Here is a 14,289-nt window from a genome sequence, read left to right as displayed (position 1 = left end):
TGAAATGTGGCTTTGTAGTTCCTCCCATTAGAATGCTTCTTCACCCTACTGATTTTGCACTTAGTTCATCCCACTTGTTTTGTTTTTTGGCCAAAGATATATGGGCAAAAGTGGCAGTGTGACAGTTCTGAACCTGACCTTAAGAGGTATTGCATGTTTCTGCTTGCCTCTCTCTATACCCACCTTGCACAATGTAAAGAACGTGCCTGGGTAGTCTTCTAGTGCAAGAAGAACCAGAGACATGGAGCAGGTCTAGAACCATCCCCAGCTTGGAGCCAGTAACCAACAGAAAAAAAGCATTGTTGTTTTAAGCACTGTGTTATGGGATGGTTTGCTACCCAGAATTAGTGTTATAGTCTTTGACTGGTACAATAGGAGATGGAACAATCTGCTCTCCTGGCCTTGAAGGTGCCAAACTTGATGTCTCTGAAGCATCTCTTTGATAGTAGATCTTGGAAGGATACATCCCTTCTGGGAGCTGGCCAAGTAAGAAACCCAGAATGTTTGCAGCACAGCACTAACAATCTCAGGTTCAGTAGGAAGAGGCTGATGTGGCCAGCAGTCCTAGAAACATGCTAATGATCGTAGAATAGGAGGTCTCTATGTTGTAACAAGATTGCTTTTACTTCTGTTTTTTTTATATATAACACAATTTTTTTAAATTTTTTTATTGGGAAATGTTGGGGAACAGTGTGTTTTTCCATGGCCCATCAGCTCCAAGTCAAGTCGCTGTCCCTCAATCCAGTTGTGGAAGGCACAGCTCAGCTCCAAGTCCAGTCACCTGTTTTCAACCTGAGTTACAGGGGGCGCAGCCCACCATCCCATGCAGGCTTGCGCTCCAACCAACTGAGCCATCCGGCCACCCCATATATTACACAATTTTTAAATTACACAGTGGTTCATTAATATATTCTCATCAAATAATACAAAGTAGACTTTTTAAAAAGCTAAGTCTCCTTTCCTTCTTTATTTCTCTTTCCACACCTCACCCTCCACGCATACCCGACCATCCCATACCCTTCCACAGGTAACCAACCATAAATGATAGTTGAGTATTTAAGGTTCGAGACCTTTTTCTGTGCATTTATATACATACACATGCATTTATATAGATTAAATATTAAAAAAGGATTAAATATAAATAAGATTATGTAACGTGTAATTAGAATGCTTTTGTACTGTTTTCTGTTTTATGTCCCCTTCATTCTCTCTAATTATCTAAGACAGTCTTTTAAAAACGTCAGCCTGTCTTCAGTAAGATAGGCTAACCAAGAGACAAGGTTTTCCTACTGTTAGAGCATAGGTATATATGTTAAATGGGAAACGGACCCTTCTGGGCCCGGTTGAGGGAATGGAGCAATAATCAACACGAGGAACACAAGGCTAAATTCTTCGAGTGGTAGCCAGGAAATCATTTGCCTCTCCCAAACTGGAAGTGCTTTTTCTTGGGCTAACCCTTGGAAGTTCTCAAAGTGAATAGTCCTAGAGAACTAACTAGGGAAAGCTGTGCTACCTATCCTGACCTAGCCTCTGGAGTCACAACCATCACTATGCCACATTCTATTGGTCATGTAAATCAGTCCTAATTCATGTGAGAGGTCACACTACTCAAGGACATAAATACCCCGAGATGAACACCATTGGGAACCATGTTGGGAACTGGCCAACACAAGAGCATCCGCTGTAGTGAATTTTGAGTGACAATCTTTAAACTTGTTGGATTCCCTCATTGCTGGTGGGCAAATCTCCAGGTTACCAACAACTGTGTAGACTTTATGAGAACAGCCAGAAACATCTCTTCTTTTGCCTCTCCTTAAAGACTTAGTGGTTCTAGGCAACTGTCCAGTTATATTGTGGTGTTAACCTACCTTGTTTGTGATCCACTATATCCATCTCTCCCACCACCCTTTGCTGAACTTCTGCAAAGATGAGTATTCATAACTCTCCCATATTCTGAGTCTGCAAAGGACAAAACAAAAACTCACTTTTTCTTTTAGGTATCATGTTGCCTTTTATGAATCAGAATCTCTTAAACATTGTATATTGAACATGTATATTGAGAGGCCTACTTTAAAGAATGACTAAAACCAAAATAATTTGGGAGGACATATTAAGTTTCCAGAATCCAATGAAACAATTCTTGAGAATGACATTTGTACCATCAAATGCAATCAGGTAAAATAAGTGGGAAATATAAAAGTTTGAATACAAAAGGGAAATTAAATCCTCATAAGTTGCATGTGTTATTTTACCGTGTAATAGTTCTAGTAAAATAAGTACTTAGTCATTTCATAATTTGAGTTCTTGATATATTTTAAAAACAACCTTCTCTTTAAAATAGTGCTTTAGTTGGAAGCATTTTATTAATTAAAGAACAAATAAATTAACATTTTATTGCTTTGTTAAAATGTTTGAAGTATTTAAGATGGATTACACTTTGTTTTAGTTAGGATTTCTAATATTGTCAATGGTAAAACCAATTTGCCTCCTTATCTTTATTATAAAATTAAAAGTCCAAATGAAATGTATATGAAGACATTTTATTAGTGATTTAAGATCATATTAACCTTTAAAATTTCTCAATAAAATTGTTTTTAAATAAAATTCAAGATAAATGCTATAATAGTTAATTCAAAGATAAATATCTTTCATGGGAAATGATCTAAAATAAATTTTCATATTTGTGAGCTGACTAGTTTTCAAGGGCATTTAGCTCTGTTTGTTCCATGCTACAAAATTAAAATGAGTTAATAGAATTTTCTCTTCATTTATTTCCTGAATCACCCTAAAGATTAGAAAAGTAAACCAAAGCTTTCTTTTTTTCCCATTATTTATTTGCTTTCTTCTCTGGAGGGTTTTCCTGTTGGTGAGCTAATCAGCGTGAGTGGCATTATTTTAGTTATAGTAAATAATAACAGCATTAATAACAATAATATTGGCCACTATTAGCATACTACTACGTAGATAGTGTTCATTAATCTTATGAGTTCCATATAATTATCTTCATCTTACAGTTCACGAGTTCGAGGTTGACTCCCTCTTCAGAGCCTGTGCTCTTAACAGCTAGTACCTCTAAAATACAGCTTTATTTCAACAGCTCTTGTCCGAACATCAAGGATGAAAAATATTGCCCTCTGCTTCAGCCTTGACACCAGCCTCACGTCCTCATCCCCCAAATTTGTTGGGCGCACTACTCACCTCCGTCTGTCATCCCTGTTCTGCCTGACATGGGAGGCACCACCGCAAATGGTTGAGTGTTTCTGGCCAGGTTCCTTATCTCCCTCTTTCCAGACACTCCCTTCTCCACCAGTTGCCAACCTGTTCCCTCTCCTCCAGCCTGTGGCTCCTATATCCTGCTCTTCCTGTCTGCCACACTGTGTCTGAGTTGGCTTTCCATATCTGCCGAGGACACTGACTGCTAAGCAAAAGGAGAGAGAAATTTAAGGCCAGGGTAAGAATCCAATCAATATGGAGGCTGAAAAGGTCACAGGAGGACCATAATTAAATTGGAATACCAGACAGAAAAGAATAGAATAAATGGGAAGAAGAGAGTTTTATTATAAAATACTGTGAATCTACACGAAAGACTGTTAACTTCCCCAGTGTGAAGGAGGGATGGAAATAAAAATAATTCCATGGTTAAAATGAATCTTCACGAGTCCATGAACAGGTGTAGTAATTGACAATATCTATACTTATATGTGGTCAGAGTCCTAAGTACCAACAAAATGCTTTTGAAATTTAGCATCATCTTAATAGTGTTGATTGAATGTGTACTTTCTTTTTCTCTTTTCTTTTAATCCTCCTAACAACCCAGTCAGGCAGGTATTATCAGTTTGCAGATTATGAAACAGAGGTGACTATAGGAATAGAACAACTTTTCCAAGACCACTAGCAAATGAGTAGTGGAACCAGGCAGGACACCCAAGCAGCTGGCTCCAGACTCTGTGCTCTTAGCAGGCTGCTCAGCTCCCTCCTGCTCCTGCTCTTCTCATTTCCTGGTTGGAAGCACACTCAGGCCAGCTTCTCCCTGTCCTGTGCTCTCCTTAGGAACAGGCCAATACCTCGACATGTGATTTGAGGGAGGTGAAGGAGCCCGGTCGCAATTCAACAAGCCTAAAATTGGCTTCTATTCCACTAGTAGAGAATTTCAGAGCTCACTTACAAAGTCTGCATTTTTATTTGGTTACATGAGCAGGGAAAGAAGAGTAATATGTTAACAAGGATTAATTCTGTTACCAACCCAGAGTGACTGAGGAGAAAGTAGGTCCCTTTGTGATCAGTGCAGACTAGAGAACTAAGCTTTGACAGATGGAAGAGGCAAGGTAGGAGTCCCTAACCTCCAGCGTTTATTCTCTTAGCTCTGTCAGGAATATCATATATTTACCCTAACCTAATTATCCTACAGTGGAGGACACTGAGACCTAAAAGTGACTTGCTTTTGTTAACACAGCTAAGCAAAGTTGGAATTTGAATCCAACGTGTTTTTTTTTATTTTTACAAGCTCCCTTTTTGAGGTCACTGAGATGGGAGCTGCGGAAGAGGAAGGTCTTTGGAAATGTTGATGCTCTTGAGCCTAGTGGAAGGAGATTAGCAATGAACCAGCTCCTTTTCATTGATTAGGTAGGACCAGGCAGGACAGGGAAGGACTAAGTAAGATGCTGGGGGGCAGGAAATCAGGGATAGAATGACAGAGACAGGCTTGCATCTAGGAGGCACAGAGAGAGTATGGAAATCAGGGAGCTAAGGCAAATATCAGGAAAGAGCTAAAATTAGTTAGGCAAATTGTTGACTGAAATATAGACAATTATTGACTTTACAATTTTGTCTATAGCTAACCATAGCCATATGTTCAAAATTATCTTGCTTTTCAGTTTTTCCTCTTGAGGTCCTGTATATTTTTAAAAGGTGGTTTATATTTATTATAAGCCAATTTTAGTATTTTTCCCAACACTGACGTGATGGAAACCTTAATTATTTTTATATTGTTCTACTGAAATTTTCAGTCTTTAGTATTTTTAACTTACCATTAGCCCAAAGAACCCTTCAATCGTTAAGGTAATACTTGTGCAATGGGAACTAGATATTAATACTAGAGCAAAGGTGCTAAGTCCTGCCTCTCAGCCCGAAAGTACTGAACTTGCCAATGACAGTGTGCTGAGAGAAACAAGGAACAGATCTGTGTTGAAGTAAGATGCACATCTGGTTATCAGACCAACTGGGTAGCACTGAGTCTTTTTGAGTACAAAGTTTTAAATGGCAACAGTAGGTTTTTCTGTAAATGGTCTAGATGTCTCGAAAAGAGATTAATAACTGATTCACAGGAATGTAGCGTACGTGATTGACTTTGATTGACTTTGTGGGAACCCTCTTCCCACAAAAATATCATAGCCGGGATCCTGTTTTCCAGGAGCAGGTTTTCGGGGTGAGATAAGTGAATGGGATAAAGGAATGAAAAGTAGGGTAAAAAAGCAAAAGTCTTTTGTGTACTCCAGATATACTAGCTGTTTCTAGTCTTGTATGAAAAAGATTTCAAAGATCTGATTTAAGAAAGAAAAAGAAGGCAAATTACAGTAAATATACATACAGGAGATGCCAAAAAAATGTATACACATGACTTGTTTCATCTTTTGTTATCTGTATATATTGAGTATTACAATTTTAATACAATGTTTTCCTTTCTTAAAATGTGTATATACTTTTTTGGCACCTTCTGTATATTTACCAGGGCCTAAGGCCATTTAGTATGCTAGGTAACGAACATTGATTTTATTTTTTTTAATTTTAGAACTTACAAAGTTAACTTCAGTCTGAAATGATAGTTTTAAGAAGGAAGCATATGAAAAAATCTCAATGAGCTACAAAGAGATAAAAGCTTTCTTTAAAAATGTCCTCACAGATAGCAAATGAGCTTTGAAATGTTAGAAGGGAATGGGTCTCACTTAATCAGTTGTAACGCAAAGCTTCCAAGGATTAGCCCAAGAAAGCGAATTTCCCAATCGGGATGAGGCCATTGATTTACCTGCGGTGGCTCTGAGAAGTTAGTCTACTGGTGACCCTCACTTTGATTTTACTCCCATCCCCATATTGAGCCATAAAGTGTGCTCCTCCAATTATCACTCTCGTTTTGTTCCCCACTCTAATCTCGTCAGCTGTGAAGCTCTCTAACTTTTCCTTCTGTTCTCATATACTTTGATTCCTACTCAGGAACCCTCTAGTTCAACTTCAAGGGGAGCCAACCTCACTCTCTGACAACCAGGCACTGGTCCTGCCATGCTTATGCCATGTGACTTCGTTCTCTGACTGATTGAACCAGCGAGATGCACCTTATCTAACTGGGTCTATCATGGTGTTTCTCTCAGGAATTTGCAATTGAAACCAGCAGGCTATCTACAGTCTCTTAACGTGTCTAGAACCTTGTATATGTGTGTTGGTAGCTGTGGGACAGCCATAGTCCGCCATATGCAAACTGAGAGCAGAAAAAAAAAGTCCTTTAGCTGTGGCTCAGCGTCAGGGAGAAGCAAACAGCAGAGAGCAAGAGACAAGGGTGTGGGTTCCTGGGAGCCTTCTGGATCCAGTCCATTCCAAACTTTCAAAGGACCTGATGCTTGTACAATATGGGAGGACCCTCTTTTTAAAAAAAATAGAAAATTGTGACTACAAAATTAGATATGAATATGCATACTTATTTAGAATAGAAAGCAAATCACAAAAATGACAGATTTTTAAAAGCTGATCTACCTCAAATATTATAAAACCCAGAAAAATAAAATACACTATACTTTTTTGTTCATCAACTGTCTGACATTCCTCTAAAATAATTTTCCTACATTCATTGCCTTCATACTTTCTCATTGTTTTTTAATGTGATGATTTTGCAATATTATTTTCTAGGGAGAGAATAGAAAATAATTAAATTTTTCTTCTAGCATTGAAAATTAAAACTATCCTACAATTGATAATTTAGAAAAGTTTCTCTCAGCCTCACATCCTGTTATTGGTAATGTTATGTAAGTTTTTAGGATTGTTTCAGTTTAAGGGGACATCTGTCATATTGAAGTAAGATTTCAGCACATTCCAGTTTCCTTATGCAGTGACTAATGTCAAATATTCTTTAAATTGAAAACACTCATTAACTAGTTTGTTATTCAATGTTCAGTGAGTAGTGATTCTGAGTCTTATGCTGTCTGTATGGATGTCACTATTTTGTTGTTGTTATCAGTTCATGTCTTTTATTAACCCATAGACAATTACTTGTCTTCTGGTTTGTTGAAGGTAGAGGTCAGACGACATTCGCCACAATAATGTCTGTCAAAGTGGATGCCCAGAAAAGCTCCAGCATCACAGTCATCTGAAGGGCACTTCCGACGAAGGCGACTGATTTTGCCATTCTCATCCACCTTATCGTATTTCAGGACAGCCAGCTTAGCCTTCTTTCTCTTATGCTGCTTCTTCTTGGGAGTGGGGTAAGACTTCTTCCTTTTCCGCAACACAAGATGAAGAGTGGACTCCTTTGGAATGTTGCAGTTAGACAAAGTGCGTCCAGCTTCCTGTTGCTTGCCAGAAAAGCTTAGTCTTTGCTGAACAGGAGGAATTCCTTCTTTATCCTGGATCTTGGCCTTTACATTGTCCACTGTATCCAAGGGTTCAACCTCGAGAGTAATAGTTTTCCCAGTAAGAGTTCTCATGAAAATCTGCATCTTGGTGGTGGTTCTACCGCAGACGGCAGATCGGAAAGCTGGATGTCACTATTTAATGTCAAATCGGACATATCTTAACATCTTTTGCTGATGTGTTCCTATAATTCACTCTTCTTTGTCAATTGTGGTATGAAATAATCCAGAGCTTACTTCGTACTCATTTTCAGAATTTATCTTATTGCTTTTGGCATGATCTGAAATTATGATCTTGAATTACAATTTTTGGTATGACCATCATCTTTATCACTTTCATTTTATAGTTCTTTAATTTTAATCTATATATGTATTCAAAAATAAATAAATTCAATAGATAAATATTAAAATGATAAAAAAGGCACCCTCCATATCCATCCAAATCAGGAATCTAATCTTATCATCTTCTTAAAATGTTCCAAAATGTCTTTTCAAATTAGAGTGAAACTGTGCAGTCAAGTTTTATCACCTTTTTGAATAAATAATTTTGTCTTGTTTATATATGAGTTTCTCTTCTGAATCTTCAAAAAATGTATTTTAGAATCCTCAGCTTTTCATTGCGCCCATTCTGCAAGGCTAGAACAGTTTTATAATGGACAGTCTATCTTGTTATATGTAGACCCTAAAGAGAAATCCAAGTTGGCATGTGTTTAAATGCTCCATCTAAGGATTAGAAATGATTCATCTAAGACATGAACCTAAAAAGAAAACATGTGACTGTTGCAAAATACTGAAATAGTCCATGACTTCAGGTACTGTGGAGTCAGCTTTCCCCACTTCTAACCCTCTCCCAGGAGAAAAAGGAGCCAGCAGTGGCGGGTGCAGACTCCAGGAATGAGTAAGTAGAGACACAGTGATCTTAATCAACTGTAATTAAAGTGACTTTTACAATTTTATGAAAACCCTTGGCCATGTGAGTATATTGCTGGGACCCACCCCTGGTTCTGTGTAGCAGTTACTTTAAGTAAGAGGCCCTGGATTTGAAGCTTATTAACCTGAGGTCCGGCTGCCCACCTGCCTCAGGGTTCTCTGAATCACCTCAGTTTGCTTAGACTCTCCTTTGCAGCTTAGGCTACATCAAGTTGGTTCCCCCCACCTTTTTTTTTTTTTTTTTTTTTTTGCAAACCAATGTGTCTCATACGAGACTCTATTATATTTTCCCCACATTACAGCGTTAGCCGTGTAACTGGTATGCTTAATGGTATTCCAGTTCCAACTGGTTTTATACATCCCTGCCAGATTAATCTTCTGAAAGCATAGCTTGGATGATATTACACAGAACCTCTGAGTACAAACTCCTCAACTTGGCCTTGAAGGTAATGGGGTTCAGGACACACTGCCCCAACAGGTGGCACCTTGTTATTAAACATTTTGAACTGAAGAAGTTTAATAAAACAGCAGAAGGAAGAAGGTCATTCTGATTTCCTGCCCCCCCCACACCCCATCTTCCCTGAAATACTAGGCCATAAAACCTCTACATAAGAGATGCTGTCTTTATCCCCCGAGGAAAGGAACAGCCTTATCTCTGAAGACAGAGGGACACTAAGAAGAGCCCTAACAAATAGTCTTTGCTAGGTTTTCCCAGTTTATTACAGTTACCTCCTGCTTCTTAACCTATCACATTCCTCCACGACTGTCCACCCTGCTTCAAACCTAGCACAAAATACTCGGGTCTGCTTCTTTGGGTCTCCGTTTCCTTATGAGGGCTCTCATGTCATGTAAAACTTCTATTCAATAAGTTTGAATGCTTTTCTCCTGTTAATCTGTCTTTGTCAGACAGAGGCAGGGACCCTAAGAGGGTGGAGGAAAGCTTTCTCCTCCCCTGCAGAGGCCTGTAAAGCGGGCCACTGTCTGTCTTTCCAGGCTTACTGCCCACCGCTCTTCCAGATGGCATCTTGGCTCCTCACTGATCACTCCCTGAGCTTTTCCTCCCACGTATCCTGCTCGGGACCCTCCTCTTATCCATAACTTCCTCCCTTCCTCTCGTTGGCAGAGCTACCTGTCCTTCAGAGTCTACCTCAGATAGTCTCTCCTCCATGAAGTTTTTTCTCATTTTCCAAAGAACCTCCGATCCCCCCAAACTAAGTGTGACTTCTGCCCTCCTTTGATTCATTGCTGCTGTGGGTACTTACCTTGCCAAAGACACTATACCTTGCCTTAGTTTGTAACCATTGTATACGGCAGCCGTACACTGTACACAGAGGTTAGGCTCCAAAGTCAGCAAGCAAGGAAAAAAACAAGTTATACTCCACAAAAAGTCCTGGAAATTTCTTAGGAAGGCTCCAATTTAGAGAGCAACTTACTGCTCTTCCTAAATCAATTGCACTCTCCTCCAGCATTAAAAGGCATCGCCATCACACCCCAGAGGAAGCGAATTGGCCTACATTATAAGTACAACAAAACCTTCAAAGCTAACACCACCCCCAGCTTGACGAAATGTCCACACTTTCGGAGTCACAGGAACTGAGCAGGACAGTTCTTTATCTTCCGTACGCACTCCTTGCAAAACGTGCCAGCTGAGTAGAGTAAGAAGAGGGACTTAATTCCATTGTAATTGTCTCAGTCTCTCAGTGCATATGGTTGAATTCATGTAAATTAAATGTACATATAATTGGATTTTAGAATAGAGAAAGTACATTTAAGAGTGCTTAAGATACAGACTCTGGCATTAGACTATGTTTGTTTGATTCCTGGTTCCACCACTTACTAGATGTGTAACCTTGGCCAAGTTATTTAATCACTTATTTTCTCTATACCTCAATTTACCTCGCAAAAAGGAATGCTGATAAGGCCTAATTAATAAGCTTGTTATAAGGATGAATTTAGTTAATCTGTAAAATAATATTACATACCTCCTAGGCTTTCAATGAAAATTAAATGCTCTAGTTAGTTTATACAAAGCACTTAGAATAGTGTTCTGGCATATATTAGTGCTCAATAAATATTAACTATTATTATTACTCGTCTCTGTGCCTCACTTGCTTCATATGCTTAGAACAGTGCCTGTAATAGAATAAGTACTCTATAAAGATTGGTATTACTATTATTGTTATTATTCTATTATGTCCACCCTATTGCAAGTTTCTTGGGGACAGGGACAAGAATGAACAACTTTGTATCCTTGCAGTGACTAAAATAGTGACTAAATTTTTTTAAATTTAATTTTCTTGTTCATAAAGTTCAAAAAAAGAAATATATATTCATGGATGCCTGACTAACTTTTCTACCCTCTTAAGCTGTGTTTATCATCTTCTGCAAAATTCTTCGTTGCAAGAACTCCCCCAGGTGGCACTGAATAACTTCCTGAATATGTAGTTATGCAAGTACCAGAGTTGGACTGTAAATTATTTGGGGATAAATGCTGACCTTGGATGGCTTCTCTAAGTTTTATTAGGGACATTTTTGTTATAGAAACTGGTCTTTAAAGCTAGGAATTCATGATCTGTGGTTTGAAGGCGCCTTGGAAATGATGCCAGGACACCAAGAAATATATAATCCTAGATTTGTAACTGACTGCAAACCTTTTTGTATCTTAGGTCTTCCATCTTTTATATAAATAATGCCAACTGACCTCAAAAATTTGGTGATGAATAATTAACACAATGCTTAGGAAGTTAATATGACTATACAGTCTATTACTTTCCATTGCCAGACATGACATTTTTTTCCCATGCATATACTCATTTAGGAAGGTTTTCCTCTTTCACAGCTCACATTTTCCAAATGGACCACATGGAGGGATAGAGAACGGGAGCCTCTTAGCACCACCCAACAACCTGTCTGGATCAGTGGGATGACAGAGGCGTTAGCCAGATAGAGCTCCATTAACCCAGGTAGGTGTCAAATACTTCTCTCTCTTAGTTTAACAAATAGGGAAATGTTATTCTCCTAGCAACCGCTGTAATCATTTCTCTTAGGAATGAGACCCACCTTTGTTAGGAAAATTCCATGATTAGCCTGCTTGGAAGCTGCGACCTAAGTATGAAGAACTGAACAGCCTAGAATAAGGAGAGGAATGTGTTGATTGCACTGAAGAGGCAGACGGTGGAGGTGGACTCCTTGAGATGATAGAAAGCTGGCTGTGCCCTGAGAGATGCATCATCCAGTAACCCCACAAATCCTTGGCAAAGATATTAACCTCACAAAGCGCTTGGCGGGTATGGAATTCCAGTGGAAAGCACTGAAGAGAGCGCTCTGTAATGTCCATCTTAGCCTAAGGCAGATACACAGGGAGCCCTGAGGAAGCAAATCTGGAGGAGTTCTCAGAAATCTCAAGGCCAGATCTGGACTCTTACAGTCCATAGAACAAATAGGTGCTGGCATCAAGTTTTCCTAAATCTCTGAAGGGTGGGGAGGCCCCAGTTCTATCTGGTTTACATTAGTAGTGGTAGTAGGATGAAGGTAGCTCATTGTCAAAATTGAGTGTATTTCAACAAATGGAGGAAAATAAGAAATAAACATGTTAAGTACTTGTAACTAAAACAGAAAATTTTGCCTTTGAAACCAGGCAGACCACTTTCACTATCAAAGCAGAAATAAATTGTAAGGAGGAAACCTCCTTGCTGTGTTAACAATTTTGCACAAACTGTGGGAAAGTACTTTAAAACAAGGATTGCTTTACTCTATTGTAGCACCTATCCATATCCTCTCTAGAAATTTAGGGCCCTCAAACAGAAATACAAACTTTATCCTTTCTAATCTGAAGATTTAATTTCTTTTAGAATAAGGTTGGCCTTTTTTCCTATTTAAAAAGTGACATATGGCCACTTTGGAAAAGTTTTCAAATATGAGAGAGTAAATCCACGTCTTCTAAAATTATAAACCAAATTGATCTCTGGCCTCCCTGAAATGTAAAGATCATTCCCAGTAACATCCCCGGTATGAGCAGCAGATGCTGAGAGTGAATTATAGAACCATCATTGTATCTTCGGGGGGAAAAAGATAAAAGAAGAAAGAACTTTGCACCTTACCCATTGAATTATCAGGACTCTGGATGGCGCATGACAAAAACGGAATTGAACAAGTTTAGCCAAATATGGTGATAAATATGGTGATAAACCATGGGTCTGGCAAGGACCATTGTAACAAAACCTCTCACTTGCAGGAGACTCCTCCGTCTTTCTTTTCTGTTACTCTTGGCACTTTAGGTTTATTCTCTCAAGGCAACTTGCTGCATGAGATATTATGACCTTCAGGGTATCACAGAGAGGGAATTCCTTCCTCTACCCTTCTTGAGTTCTTGTGGCTGGGCTCTTAATAAAATTGGCACGAGGCAGAACAACAGGAAGAAATCCCAAATTTTTATAACATGTACTCGGGAGAATTAAAAGAATAGTTCTCTGTGAGAGAAGTGGAGCAGGCCACTTGCTATATATCCTTCACACAAAGAAACCATAAATGTGTGGAGATTCGACAAAACAAAGGAGCGTAGGTTTGGGTTGTATAGTCAGTGGAATGGAGGCGTAGGGCAGTAAATTGTTAAAATTAACAGGGGTGTGTTTAGAGAGGTGTCTCAACTCTGGATCCTCTGTCTCTGGTGATAAGGTTGCCTCTTCCCTAAACTGTTTGCTTGTTAGTCCTTTTACAGACCTGAGTCTACCCAGAACCAACTGGTAGCAAGATATACTTCAACTAAATTTGGACTTTCTTTCTTTCTTCTCCCCTCTGTCTGGAACAATAGTGTGATTAATCTATCATTGGTTTGGAGTACGTTATTTGTTTATTGGCTTATTAAGAGACATTATCCTCTATGCTGTTGGCTTGTGAAATATTATTTATTATCAATTATGATTCCCACAGTGAACATGAGTTAAATAAATTATTGGCAAAGACAATCTCAGTCTCTGGGCATAATTTGCCTAGAACAAAATACATACCCTATCTCTCCCTCCGTCCCTCTCTTGTCTCTGGTGAGTTAAGTTTGAAGCATTCTGACTTAGTGCCCTCTTCTGTTTAAAATTTTCAATGCACATCAGGCAATTTCCCCTTATGCTCAAGCAACCCAAAAGAGCTTCAAACTGCTGGGAGCAAACCTAGTAGGTTTGTATGCAAGACAAAAAATTGTGTAAATGCAAGTTTCTGAGAAATGTGGATAAAACAAAGGCAATTAAAAGGACTTGTTTTCATTATCTCGACTACAGGACATCTGAAAATTAGATTTGTCTCACCTTCCTTTTCCTAACCCGTGCCTAATACCCTTTAAATCCCCAACGTTTCTGATTTTGTGAACATCAACACTCTTTTATAGGTCAACAAAACTAAGTCTTCTTTCTTGCCCATGAAACAGGATATGTTACCTATCTCATTACACCAATGTTGAAATTTTTTAAAGTTGTTCTGACCAAAGAGAATGTTTGTTTAAACGTGTCCCATGTCCCTGATGATAGACCACTGCCTTCTCTTTTACCTGCCAGAGGGACAGAGAGGGACAGAGGACAGCATTCTGCATTCTAACCTGATTATAACTGGCTGGGAGGGAAAAGTAATGTCAGTTCAGAAGCATTTGAGACAGAGACACTTATAGAATAAAGAATGGGGGTTGGGGCTGGGGAGAATAGGAAAAACAGGCTTTCTTCCCAGCAGGACCTTCAACTTCACGCCTGTCCCCTGTGACCCA

The 14,289-nt window shown here is 38.9% G+C and overlaps 1 protein-coding gene and 1 pseudogene across 1 annotated transcript in view; one reads left to right on the top strand and one right to left on the bottom strand.

The window, feature by feature from the left end:
• Window positions 1–14,289, top strand: part of NAA15 (N-alpha-acetyltransferase 15, NatA auxiliary subunit) — a 124,289-nt gene that overhangs the window by 2,117 nt on the left and 107,883 nt on the right. Inside the window, exon 2 of the mRNA XM_019730820.3 lies at window positions 11,383–11,506. The gene's annotated coding sequence lies outside the window, so the exon portion shown is untranslated. The remainder of the gene's footprint in view (window positions 1–11,382; window positions 11,507–14,289) is intronic.
• LOC109446944 (ubiquitin-ribosomal protein eS31 fusion protein pseudogene) lies at window positions 7,251–8,372 on the bottom strand (annotated as a pseudogene).

Source organism: Rhinolophus sinicus, chromosome 15, assembly GCF_057876585.1.
Source record: "Rhinolophus sinicus isolate RSI-liver-muscle chromosome 15, RSI-T2T, whole genome shotgun sequence".
NCBI lineage: Eukaryota > Metazoa > Chordata > Mammalia > Chiroptera > Rhinolophidae > Rhinolophus > Rhinolophus sinicus.
Note: the sequence above shows the minus strand (reverse complement) of the source record. Positions and strands in the feature narration are given on the sequence as shown.